The following is a 25436-nucleotide window of genomic DNA, read 5'->3' on the forward strand; positions in this document are numbered from 1 at the left end:
TCTGGTGTTTTCCCCTCCCCCCCTTTCCCATGTATGGCTCCCATTGTTTGGGCAGCTGATCAGGGTGTGTGCAAAATATTGGTTGCACAGTTGACATTCTGCTGATGCAAACACTAGGTCTTTTTTTCCAGCATTTGCACAAAAATACAACAGTATCAGTGAGAAAGCCCCAACTTGCCCTGGACAAAGCCAAGACTCCTTACAGCAGTTGTAAAGATGGCGCAACTTTCTTTTCCATGGCACAACAGACCCATCGTTGCCATTGGCCTCACTCTATGGGGCCTCATTTACACCTTGATTTCAGCTATGATATAAACATGGCATGCTTCCAAACTAATCATGTACCATATTAAGCAATCTATCGTCTCCTAACAAAGAATTTATGGCCCTTTAGTTCTTTTAACCGCTCCAGTCGTTTTTTTGTCAATTACTCATTTAAAGCTTGGCTGCACAAGGAGTGGACCGAGGCCGTTTTATAGTCTATTACAAGACAAACCACAAACTTTTGTGGACTTCTTACTTATCCAAACCATATTCTAGTACTTTAAGAAAAAGAGGACCCACTTCCTCTCTTCCCTTTGTCACCGCAGTCCTGGTGGGAAAAAATATAGCTAGAAAGAATTCCCTGATATTGATTGCTAAGCCACTCTGAGAATTGTAGCTGTGTGAGGGGCAGCAGTGCCTTGCAGAGGAGTAAGGAAGCCCTGTGAGGCCCACAGCCCAAGAGCCTTCCAAAAGCTAGAGACAGCATTGTATCAGGAGAAAGCAGATACTAGGCGAATAGAGAACTCTAACTCAACAAAGTATATATTGTAACCATGGCAATGGTGCAGGCATAGCATATTTTCAGTTATCAGGAGGTTTTTGGTGGAACTGCACTGTTCAGCCAAATATTCCAGGGAAAGGGTATTGTTTTGATGGTGGTAGCGAGTTTAACTATTCTCTTGCACGTTCAGTTATCACCAACAGCACGTTCAGAATACAAGCATCATAGGAAGATGGGTAGCGGCCTTATACTGAGCCGGACTATTGTTCCATTCAATACTGTCTACACTAACTGCTAATGATTGAGCCTGGGACTTTCTGTACGCAGAGCTAGTACTCTGCAACTGCGCTTTGGCCCTTACCCAAATTACAAGCTTCCGCCAGAGGTTTCAGAATCTAAATAAGAGTCAAAATTCAAAACCCACATCTGTTTTCCATTATTTGATATGCATGACTGACTGTAGTTTATTTACATGGTCAGCATACCTGAATGGTCCTTCCAGACAAATATAGTGAACATTTGAAAAATCTAAGTTCAAGTCAAATTTTTGTGTATATGCTCAAAATAAGGTGAAATATATACCTATTTTCTGACACTCACAAAAATTAATCCGAAATCCTTTGGAGTAGAGGGGGACCTTGCATTTTATTATGCCGGCAAGTATTTTGATTGTCCTTATATTTACTTTTTTTGCATTATCAAAATCTTAAGATTAAAGTCCCATCTCAGTCCCCTTTTAATTTTTAATGAGAATGGAGCTGGGCTGTTTCTCATCAGCAGAGATGTTGCAATATCAATTTATTACTTTGCTTCATATGCCAAGGATTATCGTCAGGTTTCCTTTACAAAGCAAAAGGCTCATAACTGAGAAATGAATTATAAATCAGATCTGCCATAAGAGAGAGCTAAAACCCTTTAGAATATATTCTGCTTTTGTCTGAGTTTCCATTAGATGATCATAAACTTAATAAGCCATTTTTTAAAATCTTTGTGTCCACATGAGGGACTAATCATAAGAATGAGTACATTTTGTGGGAATGTGTCCTGGCCTACCACACCTGAGGAAGGCCTACGTCTGATAGTTAAGTCTTTATTGACAAAAAAAGCTACTGACCCATCTGTTGGCAGAACAGCCTTTTATTTTCAGCCACATCCTAGATGCTGTCCTCCTCCTCGGACTGCCCTGACTCTTCCTCCTCCCCCTGCACTGGCTCCTGCCTCATGGGTGGCACCAAACTCTAATCGCTGATCTCCTCTCCTCTCCTGGGTCACTCCCCTGGTCCCCTGCCTTTGCCCCACACTTTTCGGAACCCTTCCGGTCCCTGCCAATATAGTAGTTAGTGTTTCTTATAGAAAAGCTATATTAAAAACACTAATAGAGCTTGGGGTCACCAAAATTTGATTAGCCATTAATAACTCTACCTCCAACAAACTGTAGACAAGAAATACAGATATAACTACAAAGTTGGGCAGCATCCGTCTGTCGCTGTGTTAGCAGCAGCAAAGTGCACAAGTTGGGAGATTCTGCCCAGATGGCAGTATCTCCCTCCTGACCTTGCTGGTGTGGTCCAAAGGAAGGCAGAGCAATAAATATGGCACCAGCTTGGCTTCAAGAGTTGCCAGAAGGAGGTGTACAAAACACTATCCAACCATCTTAGGGATTGCACTCCAAATTTGTGTAGGGTTTAGCCTTTTCTTTTCCTGAAGATACCCTGCAAAGCAGTGGAGGTTTAGGATAAGAATTTTCCTTCTCCTAGATGGGCTACCTTCCCAGGTTAACGAGACCCACCTGCCTCTCACTTTCCTCTAGAGCAGTGTTTCTCAACCTGTGGGTCCCCGGATGTTGTTGGACTACAACTCCCATCATTCCTAGCCAGAACAACCAGTGGTCAGGGATGATGGGAGTTGTAGTGCAACAACATCTGGGGACCCACAGGTTGAGAACCGCTGCTGTAGAGCACACGCAGAAACCACCTTCTTGACCATTGGACCCACTCTTGCTCTCATCTGCTCAATCTGCCAAACCCTGTCTTTGCATGCAGAGGAAGTTCCTAACTCACTGAGGGTTTGAGGACCCATCAGCTACCCTCACCTGATTTTGCCAGGCAGTCAAAACTGTTTCTCAGAGTGTGGCTGCTGCCGCATGCTGACAGCTTCTAGGAGCTTCTAGGTGAGCACCTTAATCCTGACCCCATACTCCACCGGGAGCCAGTGCAGCTGGTAAAGCACTGGATGAATGTGATCCCGCTGCAAGAACCCCGTAAAGAGCCTCGCCACGGCATTCTGCACCCGCTGGAGTTTCTAGGGCAGCCTCAAGGGCAGCCCTGCGTAGAGCGAGTTACAATAATCAAGCCTGGAAGTGACCGTCGCATGGATCACTGTGGCCAGATCAGGGCCAGATCCTTCCTTCCTTCCTTCCTTCCTTCCTTCCTTCCTTCCTTCCTTCCTCCCTCCCTCCCTCCCTCCCTCCCTCCCTCCCTCCCTCCCTCCCTCATCCTAGGCACAACCCAGAGCTCTGTGGAGCTCTGATCTGCATACAAAATACTGCCAGTGAAGGAACTACCCAGGGATAGCCAACATGGTATCCTATAGGTGCTGCTAGACTACAACTTCCAACATTCCTGACTATTCCCTTTGCTAGCTAGGGCTGGGAGCTAGGAGCTAGTGGCCAATGACCTCTGTGCTACCCTGTAGTCTTTGCCCCAGGAGCACCATGCAGAATTTCTAACATGCCAAGAAGGAATTAGTCCAACTTTTCGACAAGAATAGGACATTTTCCCATGCTAAATGTAGTCTGAGCGTGCACTGGAAACCCTTCCATTTATGCTGCAGCACGGTGGCTGCCTGATTTGAAACAGAATGACAATCGTTTCCATTCCACTTAGGCCACCCTGTGTAGGTTACACTCCAGGATAAGTGTCATTTCCCATATATTAGTTATCAGTAGATTAGAAAGATTTAAGGACATAAAGATAGGTTTTGGACGGGGGGGGGGAATCCCTGTCTGGCTGTGAAGCTGAATGGGGGCGAAGACCCATTTGCTGCTCATATCCACACCTACTCCTTAAACATGAATGTTAACAGAAGACTTAACAGCAAGGAAGATGTAGCTCATCAGTCAAAGTCACTGGAACCACAATTATGCGTTTTGCTTGCTGACTGAACTTCCAGGACTTGACATATGAATATCCTGTTGGAAATGTGAACAGAAAACAATGCTTAGCTTCATATTCTAAATATAGCAAGCAGATAAACACTGATTTTGCCTAATTGTTAAAGAAACTGCGGTAAAAATTAATGATTAACTGAATGCAATGTAGCAAGAGCAATGTAAAAAGTAGGTTAATCGTCTCCAAGCTCATGCCTGCAATCTTAGCCTCTGGCCTTTTCCCTGAGGTATAAACATGATTTGAATTTCACAAAAGAGATTAACAAAACATAGTTTCCCCTTTTTTCTGTTTAATAAGGATTTGGGCTCGAAAGATGCCAACTTCAGAATTTGCCCTGAATTTCTTATGTAATTGCACTCCTGCCGTTACAAAGTTACTAAAGTAGATATGGATAAATAGATATTTATAAATTGTTTTTTCCCCAAGTAGCGGTCACAAAGAGCATAAAACCAATGTTGAACAGTAAATACAACTAACAAGTATAAGAAGAAGAAAAATCATCCAAAGTTTCATCATTGTCTCAGAGCAAACGTTTCAAAGTTCAGGAGCCGCTTCCATAAAGGCCTAGTTTCTAGCTGAGCCATGCTAGCAAGCCAGATCTCAATTGTAGAATCAAGTGATATATAAATTTTGTTAAATAAATTCAGATAAAGGACCATTTCTAGATACAAGAACAGGGGGCAAGCCTTGCCATAAGCGACATATTCAGGTTTTGCTAAGTGTTCAGAGGAGAGTCTCTATTGGATTCCCTTGAAATGTTTAGGGTTTGGACCTGGCTTCAGACTGCCTTTATAAAATAGTGTTATCAAGAAGGAAGGCAAAATTGAGAGGACGAGTTTAATGGAAGCTTTTGTTTAGTTTTTCTCATTTTTCTATTACTCATCTCCTTGGTGATTTGATGAAGGCAAAACCTCATTTTAACAATTCTTAGCAAGGAGCTTAGAAGGAGGAGTGGAAGTTTTGCAGGGAATAATGGGCTATATTAAATTTAATTGATCTAGGAAATTGATGCCAGCGGGAAGAATGGACTATTTTCGAGGTGACCTCAGAAGACCAAGTTTTAGCTCCATACTGAAAAGCGGGATGAAGGTTTAATATTCAGCTCGCTTTCCTCCCCTACATATTTCTACTTTGAAAAATCTAATTACTGAGCTGTATTGCTAACTCATTGTGTAACGCCACATCATAAAGAGGAGGGGGGAATTGATCCAGAGAAGTGAGATCTTTTTAGCTGGCTCAAACTGGGAAAACAACCAACTTTGCTTAATTTCATAAAATTGATATATATTTCATTTCATTTTGGCATTTCTCATGTGCTTGCTCAATACTGGTAACTTCAAAGCCAGGTTTGTTGTATTTCTACATGACTTCTTTTGAAGATCATTCTTCCTTGCCCCCTACTGAAAAGTTCTTTTGATTCAACAGTGAATACTAAGTCATGATGAACAGCTCACCCAATGTTCTTGATATGGCACAAGGTAGCAACAACCGGACTGTAACCTCCGTATTGTTTCCCTCTTGGAAAAGCAGAGGGAATAGAGATGCATGGTGTGGGATTTCATTACCTTTATGACCAGGTACGCTGTGATGCCTTCCGTTTCTTAGTGAAAGGTAACGGTGATGAAAGCACTGGCAAGGTAAAGAATGGAAGAAATAGCCTACATCTTTTTCTGAGTGGTTCTCTCTACTAGGGAGACCATTTTGCACTATTTGATGTTTAGCATTCAGGTGGTTGTGATACCTCTTGGTACCTTGCTCTCAGCCTTTTGCATAACATAGCACCCCGTCTTCTGTTCCATTACCTGCATAATCAAAGGTAGCTTTAGCTTTGAAGGTGTAAGTCAAAAATTCATGCCTGACCCCATGTTCCCATCCAGTCTTTCTCATTTGTCCTACACACACACACACACACACACAACACAAATTTTGCTTTCACCTTTCTGAAACAGATGTTCCTGTCTCCGGCCATACTGCAGCTTCCACATCCCTGCTACCACCATAATCTTTTCTATGCTGGTGGTGCCAAATTAAACACAATGCTCATGTATACAGTGGGCCGGATTCAACAAACAAGCCCCACCAGCAGAAGCAAGAACGAAGACTTCCACAAGTGCAGTCCTGCTGCCTCCACGCATTCACTCAGGAGGTTGAGAAAATGTCAGAGGGGTGAGAGGACAGCAGACTTTGAAAGCAATAAAAAATGCATGCTGTGATGGTGCAATCAGCTTAATGCAACGTTGATTCCCTCCCAGTACCTTTAAAATGGCTGCTGCACAGAGAGGAACAGTGCCTTCAAGGGTGTCGACGTGTTTGTTTCTGCCCTGTTCTGGGCCTCACATAGGAGCCCATAGACAAGGGTGGTTGGTTGCTACAGCACCATGGAGAGCTCCTAGTGAGCAACTTGTGAGGAATCATGTGGCATCTGGTTCAGTGAGCTTCTGCCATAGGCTCCCCTGATCTCCAACAGAGGAGATCAGGAATGGAGTCTGGCTCCTTAACTGATGGCACTATAGGCTTTGACTCAGTGTCCCCTGCTAGACTCTGAAGTCATTTGAGTTTCTGTTAGTTTCCATAAACTAACATCCATTAGTTTCCATGCATCCTAACATTGGGAGAATCATATAGAAAATGGAGAGGCAGGAGGAAGGGAATTCTGAACCCCCAAATCTGTTTTGAAACCATTTTCACTTAAAGACATTTGTATAGTTGTATAACTCCTTGTGTTATTTTTTCAAAATTTGGTGCGATCAACCTGCACAATTTCAACTTTGAAAGCTGGACAGTTGAACTCCTGCAAATTAATTGCACGCAAGCTGGAGATCTTAAAAGCTCCTTTTGTGCTGGGTTTTCCTGGTGCAGAAAGAGCATGTAAGCTTTCAAGCTTGCTTCCTAGGCTTTGGGAGGCTTTTGTGAGAACTTGGATGGCCCCACAAGATCTCACAAGAGTGTCCCAGAACCCAGTAAGCAAGGCGGACAGCTTAAAAAGCCTCTTCCTTTACTTGGATGGTAGGGATAATTGTAGAGGACAATTCCAATGGGGACAGTTCAGGTGTACACCTTTGGGGACATGCACGCCATACCCGAAACATAACCTCTGCTCAAGATGCAATTGTACGGTACATCTAAATGTTTTCTGTTTTACAGATCGTTGGGGTTTCAAAAAATGTAGCCACCTTCTTTCCTTCCTTCCTTCCTTCCTTCCTTTTCTACCTGCTCCAAAATGTTTTGCCATTTCATAAGTATTTGAATAACTTCCACCAGAGAAATTTCATATTCTGATTTAAAGTGCATTCACTCATTTTACGATTCAGGCATAAAACATTTAGGCACTTTCTACAGCAAATGCAATAGCTGTCCTGAAAGCTTGTCAGGTGGTGACTCACTTATACATGGCCACAATGAATAAGGGCCTAGGACGTGCCATCGCTTTTCATTCAGGTCACCACGCAATCTTGGTACCCCACTACTGATGGTTTTCTAGTTCATTAATCACCTCATTATTATTTGTTTTTGTTGTGCATTTCCTAGGTTGACTGTTAACATTCCAAAGGTTCTCAGATATATAATGCATATTTCAGACACATGCCTCCAGCTGACTTAATTTTCACACCTGTAATTTGGAAAAATGTTAATACTTTTTCCCCCTTTGCAAAGAGAAAAGATGTGAATGTCAAATATTCTCTAGAGCCAGCACAGGCTTCCCTTTGGCTGATTCTGTCCTTTTTTCAACTTTTGCTTTTCTAAAGAGTTTCTCTGAGGGAGGTAAAATGGAACAAGGTGGGCTCTGAGATTTATGAATAATAAAAAGCAAAGAGCTGCATTTTAAGTGCACACATATCACTTTTGACAGATTTTTTTTACTATTAACTATTTGCGTAATGTTTCTACGGGCTTCTCACGGTGATTAAACTTCACTCTGGCATATGAGGAATGCCTTTCTGTGTAAAGATTCCCTTAAACAATATCTGAGGAGGAATTCGATGCAGCAATAAGGAGATGGCTCCATCAGTGCAAGCATTTCTTCTTGCCCTATAGAGCCCTTGTCCCTCTCCCCGCTATGCTATTCTAGAGGGTCTCATGACACACTGTGCTAGCAAAAGTCCTTGCATTGACTTCCACTAGCAGGTCCTGTGGCTGAATCTAGCCCTTCATTGTTTTGAACAAGGTCTGATGATATGACCTCCCAGAATTCCTCAGCCCATTGCAAGTGATGGGATTGTTGATGGCAATTTTTTGTACAACCCCACCCCTCCAAAAACAACACCAATGTTGGCAGTAGGGGGTGAAAGTATGAAAAGGACATTCTAAAAACCCACCTCAAATATGGTTTTAGACTTTTAAAAAAATTGCTTACCACGTCATGCCTGAACTATGACTGCATTAAAAATCAGTGGAACACAAATTTCAGCAACAGAGGGAAGGAGGGGATTTCAGGACTGGGACCCTAGAATTTTTGAATAGTTTTTGTCAGTATAGGCCACTTACGGCGGTGGTAGAAATAATTCCAGGAGTGGGGAACTGTCATGACCCTTGAATCCAGCAGCAATGCAGACACCGAATCGGAGGATGCAGAGGCACCAGATAGGGAGCTGGATCTAGTTCAGCCCCTAGAAGAACTTCCCAGAATCACTGGCACCTGTAGGGCTAGAGCAGGGTTTCCCAAACTTTGGTCTCCAGCTGTTTTGGACTACAGTTCCCATCATCCCTGACCACTGGTCCTGCTAGCTAGGGATGATGGGAATTGTGGCCCAAATTTGGGAAACCCTTGGGCTAGAGCCTGGACCTTCACAGGCACCTTCTCCTGGACCAGATGCCTCCCACTGCATGTCACCAATTTAGTGGCTCATGGAGCACACCGGGATGGAGGCAATAAAAGAGAGGAGGGGTTCCTGTCTACAGGCCAGAGGACTGGCCCTTTAAAGCTCTGAATTTCTCTACAAGAGGGTGAAGCCTAGAAAAGATAGCCTGGAGACAGAGACTTAAAAGGGCACAGTCTGCTCCCAACTTTTGCCAGAGTAAGTTACTTATTTAGAGTTATCCATGGTCCAGCAACTTCTGCCTTGCCACTGTGCTGGCTCTGTGGGATGCAACATTGGACCAAAACACAACAGAAACATTGGAATGGTAGCTGCCGGTTGTTCATTGCAAATAAACTCAGATGCCACCACAAACAACTGCAAAACTATTTAAAAAAACAAAAAACACTTCAGCAATCGAAGAACAGGAGATCACTGTTCTCTTCCCACCATCATTGAAACCATTTTTAAAAAGTCTGAATCCTGTTTCTAAAATCTCCCAGTTCAAGGGCTTCAAATAACACACACAATGCTGGAAGTTTGGTTCTGGAAGTTTTCTGTTCACTCCGAGTGTGGGTATAACACAGCTATAATTATCATCAAATTTTGCCTACGGCAAGATTTGAAGTGAGCTATTGAAGAGTCATAGTCAAGCTAAACATCTGTAGGAATTGGGAGGTACAGTAAAATTATTCTGAGATTTGTGGAATTTTTTCCGGGGCTTTTTGTGTGTCTATAGAAATTTTACCTAATGGTAATTTTTTTTTGGGGGGGGGGGAATTCGCCTGCTCAGGGGAAATGTGGAAGGTTGTTAAAATAATTTTGATAAGTGATGGGGTGAGGAAAAAGAGCTTACACATCTAACTGATAGCTAATTTGCATGCTTACATGCATCACTAGATATTTCAGCTTTCACTCCTGGAATTATTTCTGGATGACTACCAGATTAACAGGTGAACTGCCACTACTGAAAAGTATTAAGTTTGACAGAAGCCAGGTGATGTGAAAGCTTTGACTGAGGTGTTTGATCTGCGGCAACTGTTTTATGTTTGGAAGTATGAGATTTCATTTCAGACATAGCCATATAAAAGGCACAGGTTAAGATTTTTAAAAATAAAAATAAAAACACACACATTGGGAAACATTGCTTTCTAAGTCCTATCCTAATTCAGCCATTTCTTTTCAGTTGAAGTGAATAGCATAGGCCCATCATCCTTGCACTTCACAAACTTCACGTACCACCTTCTTTTCTCAGAAAGCTCCTTCCCAGAGATGCCCAGCAAAAGGTGGGTCATCATAAATCACCATGCCTAACCACCAGTTTTAGGCAACCCTGTAGATTAACCCACACAATCTATACAGGGTCAGTCAAGTGCTACTTGTGTAAATTGACTGCTTAGCGAAATGGCTTGTGATTTTGTCCCCCAAATCAGCCTTCCCCTAACTTTGTATCCTCCAAATGATGACTGGCAATGTTGGCTAGAGCTGGTGAGAATTGGCGGCCCAAATGTCTAGAACACACCAGGATGGGGAAGGCTGCCCTTTGCTTTTGTTGTTGTGTTTCTAATAATCCTAAACTGATGGGTTCCATAGTTCTGCCCACAATATGCTGTGCTTTTCCCTTGTGGTCTGTCAACCTCTCAGGCAATGACTGCAACAAAATTGCTCACCACTTTCAGCCCAGTGTTTCCCACAGCTTCTCTAATTCTGACAAATTGCAGTTATTATATTCCTTCCCCTGTTGCAAAGGGAAGTTTGGCTGGTGCTGATCTGTGCCATGGACTGGAGGCAAGGAAGCAAATGTTGTCATACTTTTGTATGTGTGCATTTAAATATTGCTATTTATATATTGCCATATATTTGGCTTTTGTCTTGGATCCTTGCTCCATATTCCTTCTAGATTTCAGAGGAATTTGAAATGACATTCAGATTCCCTTGTCTTTATGTGATCCAATTTGAAGGGAAAGATTGCAGCAGCTGTTTGTGGCCTGCAGTGTTTGTTGCACCTTCTACAGCATCACAGAACAAAGTTTCATTAGTGAGGGACACCGTAGAGTGAGGTGATAACTATTGTTTCTTTTCTTTATTGGTATAAATTTTATTAAGTTTTTCTATTTTACATTGTAGAATACTGTATTCATTTAAACAACCTCAAAATATCAGTGACTTTTCTTCTTCTCTTTCCATGGTTCAATTTTCATGCCATAGATGCCTGCGTATTTTACATAAACTAAATCATTTATTGCATTTTTACCTCCACCAAAACTTATTTACACTGTTGAATTTATCTTAAAGCTGCCAATATTTTCAATGTACACAATTTTCACCTATATATTCAATAAACATTTTCCAATCTTCTTTAAACGTATATTCTTCTTGTTCTCTTATTCTGTAAGTTAAGTCTGCAAGCTGCGCATATTCCATCAGTTTAAGTTGCCATTCTTCTTTAGTTGGGACCTCACTCATTTTCCATTTTGGGACTAACTAAACATGGGCCGCAATAGTGGCATACATAAATAGCTTTTTTTGACACCTGGGAGTTCCCATCTGAATTATCCCCAACAAAAAGGACTCTGTTTTTTGTTTTTTGTTGTTTTTGGAAAAGTACTCTTAAACATTTTTTTTCAATTCATTATAAATTATCTCCCAGTACTCTTTTACTCTGTTTCAACCCAAGAGCTACATCTCCTTTGAAGCATCCAAGAGCTGCATGTCAGTGGTGTGCAGAGTCAGAGATGCACATGGGTGGAACAGCAAATGTAAATGTTTACCTTTGTACAGCAGGCGAGTTTCTAGATACTCACACACCCGTCTCCATTCTCCATTCAAGTAGTCAAAAAGCATCCTCAGAGTTCAAGGACACATCCAGGCTTGGTAAAAACACAGAGGCAGCAAGGATGTGGCCTGGGGAGAATTAGTATGAGCTAGGGAGCATTCTAAGGGCAAGATAGACACTTGGAGGGCTGCATTTCACCTTGAGGTCTCAGGTTCCCCACCTTTGCTGTTGATCTATGGTCTCTGAAATACGGGGTGCCTTCTGAGTTCTAACCCACTCTGTCCTATGGAACTGTGTGATTCTTAAATCCAAGCTGTCCCGTAAAATAAAGGCAGCTGGCAACACTAATGTTTCCCCATTTCTGCTGCAATTGCTAATTAGATTCCAGATGTTCTTTTAAAGGTGTTAAACTTCTACAGCCCAACATGGAGTCATCCTTATGATCGGAAACTACATTTCTAGCCCTGTGCTATCATGACACAGGACACAATCTGTTGGCAGGTTCTCCTGAGTAAGCTTTACCGAAATGAAGGAGAGCACTTGAAGGAGGGTTTTTACACCTGAAATTATATTAGGTTTCATCAGCATATTTCAATGTAGTAATTTCCTCACCCAGATCCTTTGACTCATTTGTGCCTCCTTCATTTTTCCAGGCTTTAGAAAAAGTACACAAAGAGTGCAAATGAACTTTTCTGTGACTTCTCACTGGAAAAAATCACTAATGCCTTAGCACTGTTGAGCCTTGCAAGTAAAAGTGAGAAAATAAATCCCAAACCCTTAAAAAACAAAAACCTGTCTCCTGCTTTGGTTTAAAACTGCCTCCTCCAAATTGGTTCCTTCCAGATGTTTTTAATCCAAAACTCCCACCATCCCAGATCATGGGGTGGAGTTGTTGTCCAAAAGATCTGGAGGTCCCAGGTCTGGGAAGGCTAGTCAGCAGGGTCAAATGATCCTGTCTTTTCTCCAGCACATTATTCTATCTCTTTTAAAGATGATGGAGGCACTCTTCATTATTTGTTGAATGTTGCTTTGATTCTTTGCAAGACCTTGCTCTGTGATTTCATAATTCAATACAAGCTGAGCAGTTACAGTCACAAAGGTCAACCATCCATTCAATCACTTCCTTGCTGGTGTACTTTCATTTGTTTTCTGTCTTTGGGGAGCTCCAGGCAGCACATATGAGGTTGTCCTACTTTGTTCTCATAATAGCCTTCTGAAGTGCATTCTTTATTTCTCTAAGACCAATCAAGGAGCCTCATGACTGAAACTTGGGTGTCCACAGTCTCTTTTAACCTGCTGTACAGTGTAGAAACTGGGATAACAAAAGATTGGCCTGTGAATTCAAGGTGGTTCTTGCCTCTTGATTCACATGCATTGATCAGACCTTTTGCATGCAACCAGCATGTGGAGGCTCTGGATCCTGTGCCCAAAAGTCTGCAGACTTTTGGCAGGACACCAATCCTGCATATGGAGCCTCTGATGCACAATGACTGATCCATGCAGAGAGAACGAAGGAGGGCTGGCATTGTTATCCCAATCACCCTCTCCATGCAGTGAGTGCACCCACTTTAAGAATATCTGCACAGGGCTTCCATCTCAGGGAAAAAAAATGCATCAAATTACTTCACTCTCATTGTCTTCATTTTTAATTCATTGCTATCTATCTGTCTTTTTCTCCCCCACCCTCTTAATGAACATACACCACTCAGGGCACCTTGTGACAATCTAAAATCAAAATAAAATCAAAACTCATTGAAATACAAATAATACAACTATAGTGTTACATAAAATCCTTGGCATTTAACATCCTTTTTGCAAGTAGCAAGAGCCAAGATTGCAGGTGAAAAATAACCTTCACTGTTTATACTCAGCTGTCAAAATTCTGCTGGAATAGAACTGTACTTTTCAGCCAGCAAACAAAATGTCGAGAGGTTACTGGAGGTCAGATGAAGTATTTGACCCCGCAACCCCCACAAATTAAGAAATTTATCCCAATTCCACAAAAGTCCCCAAGCCATTCCCACTTTTGTGGGAGATGACCACAAAGGCATTGGGGATAGGATTTTAGCACAGAGAATTACAGAAATGCACCCTGAACGTCAAATCAACTTTGCCATGGGCTTGTGTTTATTTAAGCACACACATTTATTTAGAAGTTGAACAAGCAACAGTGGCTACTGAACTATGTAATGCAAAAGAATAAAGAGTCAATCTGATCCATTTACTCATTTATGCAAACTTGTTTGTTCTATAATCACAATATCCCCCACTTTGAAATGATGATAAATACCGCTTCAGAGGATAGAGAGCACAAAATAAGCTGATGTTGTAGAAAAGGCAAATGAAATAAAAAAAGAGGCATGGGACCAGAGGAAAGAAATACACAAAGAAATGGGGAAGGGGGGAGCCCACCATAATTTAAATAGAATAATTGGAAATACCCACAATAGAGTTGAATAAACTTATCTTCAAGACCGTGATTTCTTATTGTAATCTAGGCAGACCCATAATGTTTTGCTGTTATTGCATTAAACTTCTTAAAATATGAGTTTATATGCTGAATTTTGAGTTGTTGCAAAAAAAGAAAAAAGAAAAATGAAACAAGGGGAGCAATGCATACCCAGAGTTCTGTGCAAAACATCACTATTTTACTCTTAAGAATCTCCTTCACGCCACAGAAATTATCAGTTTTCAGATATGACTCTGCTGATCCCCTGTTGGGGGAGAAGGGAGAAGGAATAGGGCACCGTATTTTTCGCTCCATAAGAAGCACCTAGTTTTTAGAAGAGGAAAACAAGAAAAAAAAATATTCTGAACAAAACAGTGGATGTATGATTTTTGTGGTTCATGCTGTGGCCACAGATATGATATGTGATTTGGCGGTGAGTTTGGGGTACACCAATGCAAAAATCCTGAGGATCCATGTGGACGCGTGCTTTGTAACCACGTTTTTGTGCCATTATGGCCCCACGAAACAGTGGATGCATGTGTTTTTTGGTGCAAGCTGTAGCCATGGACATGCTGTGTAATCTGATGGAGAATTTGGGGTGACCCAATGCAAAAATCCTGAGGATCCATGTGCTTTTACCTCCCCCCTCCCAGGCAGCCTTCTTTATCTCTATAGTCCCTTATCTCCCTCCCGATCCCTTGCCGATCAGCTGCTCAGCGGCTTTGTTTCAATACCCCCTTCCCTCTTGATTGCCTTAGTGTCTTTTCCTTAGCTGGAGCAGTTTTTTGCTCCTCCTTTTCTTCTAATTTCTCTCCTCATTGCTTTAATCTTCCAGTCTCCTCTCCTTGCAAGTTCGCTGTCTTTCCCTCCCCCCTCCACGATCTGCTTTTTGCCCCTGGGCAGTTCAGCTCCAGGGACCACACATTTGCTCCATAAGACGCACAGACATTTCCCCTTACTTTTTAGGAGGAAAAAAGTGTGTCGTATGGAGCGAAAAATACGGTACCTTCACGTCATCCTTACCCTCACAGGATGAGCATGACCAAAGCAACCTGTATTGTTCAGGTGTTCAGTTGCATATATGCAGTGCCTGAAAAGTGGACCACCATCACACCTCTCCCTCTGTTCTGGCCAGTATATTGTGTATTGTTTATATGGCATTGATATTTAAGTTTTATTTGCACCTCTCTTACCCCACCTTGGTATCTTTTAGCTAGGAAGTGTTTTAAGTGTATGCATACATAAATCTTAATATTGAGTAATCATTCCCTAAATAGCCATCATTTTTGGTACCCAATGTGAGTGGCAAGGAGAACCTGCAGAAACAACACAAAACCCTAAACATACATTAAGTAAAAGAGAAACATCCCCACCCACCCCCATCCCCACCCACCATTGCCCCCTCCACCTCTTCCCCCCTTTTCTTCCTAATGTAACACTAACGTCTCAACAAATGAAATTGACCTGCAGAAAATGTAACTTGAAAAAAGAGACATTGCACATACTTTTGTAAACCAAGAAATCTTTATAAATTAATAAAAAGGCAATAAAAAGGAGATAAACTTTCGAGAGCTCAGACAACAATGTAGGATATTTTCTTGTTAGAATACCATCAGACTAATGCCTCAATCCCATGCGCACTTACCTGAAATAGAAGTAAATCCAGCTGAGCTTACTGAATGAGGCTTACTTCTGAGTAGACATGCCTAGGATTGTGCCAAAAAAAACTGGTAGTCACCCAGAAGCTGTGGAAAGAAAATAGGTTTTTTGAAGTAGACGCTTTCAGCGAACACCTGGGAATGAAGAGTTTGATTAAGAGTCACTTCTATAGATTCAGGCAGAGAAGGTCATGCTTTGCTAACACATAGGAGTCATCTGAAGAATATTATTACCGTGATGGATGAGAGGAAAGCCGTAGATTTAGTATACTGTTAATTTGACAAGCGTCTGCCATTAGAAATTAATGGTTAAAGCAAGCAAGCAAGGAGGTAGCAGGTATATTAAAATCCCAGTTAGAATATCATTCTTAATGAGACATACTAAGATCCCCACTTCACCATTATGAGATAATTCAGTTATTTTAGTTATTTTTGGGAGCAGATTTGCAGCCGGGTTTGAAATACAGATTCACTCTGGGTTGCAGCCAATGTTAGTTCTACTCAGCATAGGCTCACTGAAATGAATGAGAACAGCTTACTTTGGTCTATTCATTTAAATGTGTTTCGTCTGAGTTGATTTAGTTCGCTAGAACCCCCTGTTACAAGCCAGCACCTTTGAATTCAGTTCTGGCTTAAGATGGAGAATGCCACTTCTGCTAGCCAGCCCTCTGTGGCAGCTCTTCCCCTTCCCAGGCAAAACAAAGAAACTTGCCTTTCGCCCTCTGGCACCAAAAAAGGAAGGGTGTGTTTTGGCTACATAAGCACATCCCTTATGAGAACAGCAGAATGTCCATAGTTGGCTCCCCAACTTTTCATCTCTGAGACTGGAAATTTCAATAGATTATTAGCAGGAACCACCAAAGGCTGTGCTCCAGAAATAAAATACAAACTTTAGTAGGCAAAGCAAGGATTGTTATGTGGCTGTTGGAAAAGAGGGAGCTTTCTGACTACAGAACACTGTTCAGTGGCAAGGCACATAGAATCATAGAATCATAGAGTTGGAAGAGACCACAAGGGCCATCGAGTCCAACCCCCTGCCAAGCAGGAAACGAACAAACCATTGGCCCATACATGCTGTTCAAACCGTGGGATCCCAAGGTGGGCTGAGAAAACTCCTGCCTGAAACTCTGGGGGCAGTTAGGCTCTTCACATTTCCCTTTGGCCTCTGCTGCCATTTTCTCTGGCATTTTTGAATATTGCGGGGGAGGGGGCGGTTTTATGCAAAAAAAAAAAAAAAAGGCGCTCTATCTTTATTTACTCCAGTTTTTATATTGCCCTTCCCACAGCAAGCTGAGAGCAACGTACATCATCTACTCCCTCTCCCATAATCCTCCCAACAATCCTGCCAGAAAAGTTAGGCTGTCAAATAGTGATTGTCCCAAGATCACTCAGTGGACCGGGGGGATTTGAACCTTGATCATCCTGATTCTTGCCTGACACTCTGACCCAGTGGTACAGATTACAGAACCTCAGACCCTGGGATTTAAACCTAGTCCTCTAAGCCTCTCTGCCTGGCCTTCAGAGAAAAAGGTTCCCTACCCATGCTCTAACCACTACACTATGTTTGTTGCAGTAAGACTTGAGAATCCCAGGACAATACCAGCTCAGCAAATCATTGTTACTCACTGCTTGATTGCTGTCCACCCCTCCTCTTTGTCCTGCTTGTGGCAGCTACATGCATCCAACCTGTTTCCCATTTCCCCTCTTTGGCCCCCAAACTCTGAAGTTTGGTATCCACTATTCTTTGCTTGGTTTTGTTCACTAAACCTACATATTTTGGGGCATAAATAGGAAAGATTTTTCCGCACCTGCTGCGCTTAATTTCAAAATGAGTATTCTCATTACAGGCAAATGATTTGCTCTCTCAGGAAAGGATGCCGAAAAGACACATTCCCTGATATACCCGACCTCATCAAGCATCTCGGTTCTGGCTTCCAGCTGTAAATAGACTCAATGCGCACCTGCCTGCCGTGAACTTTGCACACACATTTCTTCAAGATGTTAAAAGCCTGCTGGTCTGGACTAGGCATGCCTCTCCTCTTGTAAATTAGAATCCACATCCTTTCCCTCCAACACATTTTCCTCCAAGCTGGATAACCATAGCAAAAAAGGAAGCTGGTAGATTCCACTGTCAAAAGTAAATATACTTTTCTTTCCCAGTTCCTCTGTCATCCTTGGTTTGGTTGAGTGCAAGGCGGTGTGTGCGTGTGTGCGCAGAGATGACAGATGGCTTCTGCAAACTAATCACAGATAACATTGTGTGTGTTTTTCGTGTAGTACATACATTTCCAGGCAAATTACGAGCTGCTTTCATTTAATATTCTCCCTGCAAGAAGCCGGACACTTTAATAGAATGTGGCATGCTCCAAGGAAATGCACAGCGGACCCACACAAATGCAAATTGCATTAAGACATGATTAAACCCGGTGCTCTGTAAGAAGCCGCATTACAGATAACAGTGGCTTGCTGATTTGGGAATCTGGGTATGCGTGTGCTTTGTGGAGCATTTGAGGTGGTGCAGGCAATGATGAGGTTTCTTCCCGAGGCACAAATTCCAAAAAGAGGTTTAAGAAGTCAGGTCCTGAAGCTTGTATATTGGAGCTCATTTGTTCTGCGCATGACTGGGAGTGGCTTGCTTACTACTGCATTCTGCTTGGCAGGCTAAGCCGGCATTTCCCAAGCTATGTGCCAAGGGAGCAAACTAGCATGCTGCAAGAAGGGATGGCAAATTCCTTGGGAATCAGCTCAACAGTAGTGTCCACTACTATGTGTCCAAGCGTGAGAGAAGGCCCCTCTGATCCCCCCTTCTTCTACTGATGTCAGGATGGAGATACCATCTCCATTGGAGGTTTTTTAACAGAGGTTGGGTGGCCGTCTGTCAATGATTCTTTAGCTGTGATTCCTGCATTGCAGGGATTGGAGTGGATGGTCTTTGACACCCCTTCCAACTCGACAATTCCTTGATTCTGTCTTAAGGGAGACAATTCCAAAGTGTGGCTAACTCTCCAGAAAGCAGGTCCCCATCCCTTAGCTTTGTCTAACTTGGCAAAGGGGAAGATGATAGGGCAAATTTTGAGAAATGCAGAGCTAAGGCAATTCAAAACAATAATTTATTATTTCTACCCCGTCCATCTGACTGGGTTGCCCCAGACACTCTGAGCAGCTTCCAGCATATATAAAAACATAGTAAAACATTTAAGCCTTAGAAAGCTTCCCTATACAGGGCTGCCTTCAGATGTTTCCTAAATGCTATATAATTACTCATTATGTAGGGACGTGGGTGGCGCTGTGGTCTAAACCACTGAGCTTAGGGGTTGCCGATCGGAAGGTCAGCGGTTCGAATCCCCGTGATGGAGTGAGCTCCCATTGCTCGGTCCCAGCTCCTGCCAACCTAGCAGTTTGAAAGCACGTCCAAAAAGTGCAAATAGATAAATAGGTACCGCTCCGGCGGGAAGGTAAACGGTGTTTCCGTGCGCTACTCTGGTTTCACCAGAAGCAGCTTGTCATGCTGGTCACATGACGCGGAAAAACTGTCTGCGGACAAACGTCCGCTCCCTTGGCCAGTAAAGCGAGATGGGCACCACAACCACAGAGTCATTTGTGACTGGACTTAACTGTCAGGGGTCCTTTAATTTTACCTTTACTTTTACTCATTATATACCATCTGATGGGCATTCCACAGGGTGGGTGCCACAACCAAGAAGGCCCTCTGCCCGGTTCCCTGTAGCTTCACCTCTCTCAGTGAGGGAACCGCCAGAAGGCCCTCAGTCCAGGCTGAATGATGGGGTTGGAGAGAGATACTCCTTCAATACTGCTTGCCACAGAGCAAAAGCCATTCATTACTCTCTTCTGTTTGGACATTGATAGAAATCCTATAGAACTTGCCCCACTGCAGAATTTCCTACCCCATCTCCATTCCCCTTAACTAATGAGTGGCTAACATGGTGTCATCCAGATGTTATTGCACTCCAACTCCCATCAGCTTCAGCCAGCCTGGACAATGGTCAGGGAGAATGAGAATTGTAGTCCAGCAATATCTTGAGGAGTAAGCTACCCCGCTCTAAATCTTCCAGAAGTCTGCCTGCTAGCCTCAAGTCCCCAATACACAGGCATGTTCAGTAAGGGAAAACTGCAAGCTTATTCCCCATTACAACTTCAACAGACTGTGAGTTGTGGCTGACCATTAGCACTACTGCTGAGCTAATAACCAATAAACAGCATCTTGTCTTCTCAGCCGCTCCTCCCGTTCCACCAAAAGATAATCAGCTGACCAGCCCATCAGTTAAAGGCAACCCCCTCACAGGCAGGTTCCACTGAATTTTATTTTCTCCTTCATTCATGCTGGGATTCTCTTAATGTCTGCTCTCTAAACAGGTCATTAAGAGCTTTTCTGATATAAACTCTAATTTTCTTGGTTTGTTTGTTGTTGTTTGTTTAACAAAACAGGTTCAGCATCAAGCAGCCCTATTCTCTTTGATGTCAAGTGGGGTGGACACAGTCAAGTATGGCAGAGAATGAAGAACTATTGACAAGATGGGTGTGGCGATGCAATGGCAAGAATGTCAGATTTTTAAACGGAAGCAGAAAAAACAGGACGTCTTGAGAAGTTAGGTGAGTGATTCAGAAAGCTGCATTGAAAAATGTAATTGTGAGGAAACAGTGTAACATTTCTCTGATGTTGGGGGGGGGGAACAATAACCCACACCCCATCCTCAGGAGATTAATATGTTAATGTGTCTCCTATCTATCTATCTATTGCTATTCAGGTCTTTTCCTCTATGTATTTCCCCATGCACCTCCATATTCCCACTGGTACTGCCCCTCATGTGTCGGAAAGGGCTCTCTTTAAAGGCAAACCTAGTATATGTGTGCAAGCTCCTTCTGTGCTGTAGAATCCTAATCTTGCAGGATCCCAAATTATGGGAGAAGCCTTCATGTGCCAAGCCCAAAACATGGATGGTGAGACCAAGGCTTGAGGCCAAAAGTTAGCAAGAGACGGGTGTGTTAAAGAGGTTGTGTGTTAAATGTGCTTGGACTTATTTGAGACTGGGGGATTTGAACGAAAAGAGAGAGAGAGAGAGAGAGAGAGAGAGAGAGAGAGAGAGAGGTGGTACTATGTTGTGAGAAGGGTTTGCGGCATGAGTGACAGAAAAGAGGACTAAATCAGGTTGTTATACAACACAATCCTAAGCTTCAACATAAGAAAAGCCTACTGGTTTAGGCCAATGGCCCATCTAGTCCAGAATTTTATTCTCACAGTGAACAGCCAGATACCTAAGGAAAGCACAAAAGGAGGACTTGAGCACAATGGCACTCTCTCCACTTCTGATTCCCAGCAACTGGCCTACAGAGGCGGAACAGAACCATTGTGGCTGGGAGCCATTGATAGCTTCCCATTGGTGGCAATCACTACCTCTTCTGAGAGTAAATTCCAAGATTTAGCTATGTGAAGAAGTACTTTCTTTGGTCTGTCCTGAATCTTGGGTAAATAATAATAATAAAAATATTATTTATACCCCACCCATCTGTCTGGCTTGCCCCAGCCACTCTGGGCGGCTTCCAGCACATATAGAAACATAATAGAACATCAAATATTAAAAACTTCCCAATATAGGGCTGCCTTCAAATGTCTTCTAAAAGCTGTGTAATTCTTTTATCTCTTTCTAATCTGCTGGGAGGGTGTTCTGCAGGAAGGGCGTCACTGCTGAGAAGACCCTCTTCCTGGTTCCCTGTAACTTCACTTCTCGCAGTGAGGGAACCAACAGAAGGCCCTCAGAGCTGGACCTCAGTATCTGGGCAGAACAATGTTGAGAGATGCTCCTTCGGGTATACAAGGCCAAGGCCGTTTAGGGCGTTGAAGGTCAGCACCGACGCTTTGAATTGTGCTTAGAAACATACCAGGAGCCTGTGTAGATCCTTAAGGCCGGTATTATATGGTCCCGGCGGCCACTCCCAGTCACCAGTCTAGCTGCCACATTCTGAATTAGTTGTAAATGTCACCAACAAAAAGGGAAATTATTCTATTGTTGGTGTCCATAGGTTTGCTCACCTAGAGAGGAGGTTGACTGAGGGTTGGTTCAGTTGGAGGAGATTAGGTTATAGACTGAGCCATAATGGGAAGGAACAGTAGAAAGTTCTGCCTAACTTTGTGTACAGAGATCTGGTTTGCCCAGTTCTTTGTCTTCTACTGAGAATTCAGGAGCAGGCTTTATATGCCAGCTATGGCTGTGTTACAAGAGGCAGTACTCCTCAGCTACAAGCTGCATGGAGTTGCAGCTGATCCCATTTGCCATATGGCATGATATTATTTATTATTTCCTCTGGGAATGTGCTAAGGATTAAAAGAGAAGTGAACATTTCAAGGTGAATAGAATGATAATCAGAAGTTAACCTACTGTAGTCCTTGATAACACCAGTGTGATATCTAATTGAGATACGGCAGAGGAGAGAAGTGAAATACCACAGAGAGCTTGGTGGACGATTTTCAAGGCCCTAGTGCTGAACAGACAATGTAATCCTATTAGGAACATCTGAACAGGAAGAAATCTCCCAACTATTTTATTTAAAAGCCCCTCAGACAAATCAAAAGTAATCAAAGCTGAGAAATCCCAAGCTTTTCAACAATTGCAACGCAACTATGCATCAGATTTTCTAGGGTAATCTCCAAAAAATGTTAATCCAATAATCTCCAAAAGAGATTCTCCATATGCGTAGCTGTAGCAAATATGTCCACAGGCTGAGTGGTATTAACATTAACAAAAATTCATTTACTGAAAGGGATTAAAGAAAAAGATTCTTAAATTATTTCAAAATTGGGACAAGTGAGAAGGATTTAGCAAGGAGGAAGAGTGGAAAAACCCACAGATTCTTTTTTAAAACAAAGTGTCAGGTTAATCCACTGTGAAAATAATGCAAATCTAATTTAAAAATGCAAGTGGCTTTTAATAAATGAAACAGTTGCCTGAAGGAAAGCTGCTAGCTAAAGATCCTAGTGTATTTTTGTTTTGGTTTTGACTGTGCATTGTTGTTGTTCAGTCGTTTAGTCATGTCCGACTCTTCATGACCCCATGGACCAGAGCACGCCAGGCACTCCTATCTTCTCCTGCAGTTCAGTCAAACTCATGCTGGTAGCTTCGAGAACACTGTCCAACCATCTCATCCTCTGTTGTTCCCTTCTCCTTGTGCCCTCAATCTTTCCCAACATCAGGGTCTTTTCCAGGGAGTCTTCTCTTCTCATGAGGTGGCCAAAGTATTGGAGCCTCAGTTTCAGGATCCTGTCCTTCCAGTGAGCACTCAGGGCTGATTTCCTTAAAAATGGATAGGTTTGATCTTCTTGGAGTCCATGGGACTCTCAAGAGTCTCCTCCAGCACCATAATTCAAAAGTATCAATTCTTTGGCGATCAGCTTTCTTTATGGTCCAGCTCTCACTTCCATACAACACTACTGGGAAAACCATAGCTTTAACTATACAGACCTTTGTCGGCAAGGTGATGTCTCTGCTTTTTAAGATGCTGTCTAGGTTTGTCATCACTTTTCTCCCAAGAAGCAGGCGTCTTTTAATTTCATGACTGCTGTCACTATCTGCAGTGATCATGGAGCCGAAGAAAGTAAAATCTCTCACTGCATCCATTTCTTCCCCTTCTATTTGCCAGGAGGTGATGGGACCAGTGGCCATGATCTTAGTTTTTTTGATGTTGAGCTTCAGGCCATATTTTGCGCTCTCCTCTTTCACCGTCATTAAAAAGTTCTTTAATTCCTCCTCACTTTTTGCCATCAAGGTTGTGTCATCTGCATATCTGCGGTTGATGATATTTCTTCCGGCAGTCTTAATTCCAGTTTGGGATTCATCCAGCCTAGCCTTTCGCATGATGAATTCTGCATATAAGTTAAATAAGCAGGGAGACTGTGCATTATCCTGGTGTTAAAAAAAGGCAAATAGTTTGTCCACATCCATTCTTGGTTCACTTTCAGACTGTGCCTTTAAACAGTGGGTTCCATCTTCATGCAGCTTCGTTCCATCTCATTATCCCACTTGTGACCTTCTGCAGCAGTGACAGAACCGAAGCACTCACTGTGCCACTGTGTCACAGAGCTCAAGGGACAGTGAGCTTCTTTGCCTGCAAATACCCACAGAAAGGAGCATAGCGAGCTGCCATATACCAAATCAGACCACTGGTCCACCAAATTCAGTATTGTCAACACTGACTTGCAGCAGCTCCTCAGGATTCCAGACAGGGGTCTTTCCCAGTTGTGTCTAGACATTCCAGGAGTTGAACTTGAGGATTTTTGCATGCAAAGCATGCGCTCTGCCCATGAGCCATGGCCTTCCAATGTGTTGTTGTTGTTGTTTTATTTGAAACCCCATGGCCTTCCTTAAATCTCAGTACTCCATACCTGGAAGTGAATCTAGGACTCTTATGCATATAAGCAGAGCTTTCCAAACTTCAGGTTGGTGACTCACTTTGTGGACATGCATCATTTTGTGACACTGTAATTAAGTATTACTGGCAAACCAGAGGTTAAACTAGCCCCTTTCCATCCCCAGGAGAAGCGCCGGGAGAAGCGTGGTACACTGTGTGTATCGTGACACACAGTTTGGAAAGCTGTGATGTAAGGCATGTGCATAACGGTGGTCATAGTAACATTATACAGAACCAAAGACAGAACCTACCTGGTCAGAGCTATTTCAGTTTTTGCCTGTGTATTCTCCTGGAGTAAAAAAAAATAAAAAAAAAATGGCAAATGCTTTAGCCACATCCACTAATTGATATCAGAATATGTCAGGGTATTTTGACATTGATTTCCAGATGCAGCAAATGCCAACAGTTAAAACGTAAAGGGTCACACACTTTAAATAACAGCTTGAAGTTAATTGGTGTCCAAAACGTGTTTTAGAAGCCAGTGGCATTCAATAGGACAAGCTGGTGTTGCTGACCTGCCTTCCGAACACCGAGCATCACTGCTGGCTCCCGAGAGGCAGAGGAGTGAAACTCAAGATTTAACAAAGAGCCCCCGGCAAAGTAAAGATTCTCCTTGTTTGTTGTCGCTGCTATGTTTTCCATATGCGCCATAGGTTTTGTAGTCTTAAGGCTGTATTTTACCTATTGCAAAAATCAGCTCAGAGCCTGACTTGTCCTCATTCCATCTGCTGGAGTTAGGCTGAAGGCTTATAAAATATTTGGGAATAAAGCACTGGAACAACTGTATTTGATTTGCTCCTCATCTTCTGCCGCATTTACTTCTTGGATGGTGAACTATTTAGTCAAGTTTCTGTGTTTTGCATTAAAATAATCCTGTTGCAATGTAATAAACTGGCAGGCTATGGCAAAAAGAGAAATTGCCCTCGCTACCAAATTGAATTCTGTGGGTTTGGACTTTAAATACTGCATCACATTCCAAAGGCATCTCACGGCATGAAAGATTTAAGTGGGTTTTTTTAGCAATGAAGAAAGTTGCTGTGTATTCAGTGGAAAACTTTGGCTATGAACCATCGGATGATGCACATGCATGGCCAGCTGTGGAAAAGGACACCATGTGCCCCGTGTTCTCAGAGCACTTCATGTGGAGCTCAGCACGGCAGTTTCTTTTACCATACTATTGGTTTATTTAGAAAGGCTAAGTTCTCCAGGGGTTATCTTTTATTGCTACAGATTCTAGAGGAGTAACCCTGTTGGCCTTTTGCCACAAAAACAGCAGTGAGTCATGTGCCAACCTAAAAACTTATTTTGCTGTAAGCTTTCATGGGCTAGCGCTCACCTTATCAGCTCCTGAATTGGTCACTTAAGCATTATGTAGGGCTATGCATGGGCCCTGCAATGCA

General features: G+C 42.7%; 1 protein-coding gene across 2 annotated transcripts in view; it reads left to right on the forward strand.

The window, feature by feature from the left end:
- The window catches only part of B3GALT1 (beta-1,3-galactosyltransferase 1), a 333237-nt gene that overhangs the window by 139376 nt on the left and 168425 nt on the right, over positions 1-25436 (forward strand). For both annotated transcript variants that reach the window (XM_083714070.1, XM_083714071.1), the window contains exon 3: positions 20062-20226. The gene's annotated coding sequence lies outside the window, so the exon portion shown is untranslated. The remainder of the gene's footprint in view (positions 1-20061; positions 20227-25436) is intronic.

This window comes from Podarcis gaigeae, assembly GCF_964106915.1.
Source record: "Podarcis gaigeae genome assembly, chromosome: 1".
NCBI classification, from domain to species: domain Eukaryota; kingdom Metazoa; phylum Chordata; class Lepidosauria; order Squamata; family Lacertidae; genus Podarcis; species Podarcis gaigeae.